Below are 1,144 nucleotides of genomic sequence, written 5' to 3'. Positions count from 1 at the left end.
TCTCTCCAGCCCACTCTAAAACTTTCTATCTTGAGATAATTACAGATCTTTGGGAGGTTGGAAAGGTAATCGGAATTTTTACACTCTTCACAAGGTCTCCCCAGAGCACCAAGGGATATAACCCAGTTCACCAAGGGATAAAATGGTAGAGCAATCTAAAACCCTCAAATGTAACATCCATATTGTGTGTATAGCACTTAGCCATCTAGTCACATGGATGTGTGTAACACCATAACTAAGATCTAGACAGTGTTTGGAGAATACAGTTTAGATGACAGAAAATCTGCTTAACATGGACCTTGGGTTCAATCCCTGGCACTGCATACAACCAACAGGGCCAGGACCTAGAACCTGGTATAACCCTGAAAAGACTCAGGCTGGTGGGAGAAAGCAGGTTTCTGGAGCAGATGGATACCCTTGTCTCCCCCTGGTCCCTGCTGAAGCCTGAGCCTATGAGGCCAGGGTTCAGTCGCCTGGAAGCCCCAGGAAACACCACATTACAGGGCAACTTCTCTTACATGAGAAAGTGATAGCCTAGCTGTCTACTTCCAAACTCCTTAACACACACACACACACTCACAAGTATGCTTTCTCAAATAGAGTAAATTTTATTATAAATTTCAAATACAGAAGTACAAACGGCAAACATGAGCCTTTATCCCACCTATCTCACTGAAGTTCTCATAAAACCTATATAACAGGTATAGAAGATATTTTGCCCAGATTGCTCTAAAATGCCCAATATCAAGCACAGAAGTGCTTTGTGAGGTCATGCAAAGGGGCCTCCATTCCAGCCCCAGACACTGAGACCCATGTTCTGTTGGATTCAGGACCCTGGGGTATGCCCTGAGCACAGAGACCAGAGGCATTGCCTCTGTGACAGAGAGCTTGAGAGGAATGTGGGAACCATCTTGCTAGGGAGGAAGCAGCCGAGCTGTGGTGAGGCAGCTTCTCCTTTTTCAACTTTATTTTGCTGAAGGCACACAATGCTCTCACATTTGGGGCCTTTCTAGACTTTGCTTTCAATGATAAGAGAAAAGAGAGAAGAAATTAACAGTGTCCCATTTTTTTCTTCTTTTTTTTTTGGCAGTGTGTGTGTGTGTGTGAGAGAGAGAGAGAGAGAGAGAGAGAGAGAGAGAGAGAG

Source organism: Alexandromys fortis, unplaced genomic scaffold (genome assembly GCF_014885135.2).
Source record: "Alexandromys fortis isolate MF-2015 unplaced genomic scaffold, M_Fortis_MF-2015_v1.1 scaffold_44, whole genome shotgun sequence".
Classification (NCBI taxonomy): Eukaryota; Metazoa; Chordata; class Mammalia; order Rodentia; family Cricetidae; genus Alexandromys; species Alexandromys fortis.
The sequence above is the reverse complement of the archived record's forward strand: the minus strand, read 5'-3'. Positions refer to the sequence as shown.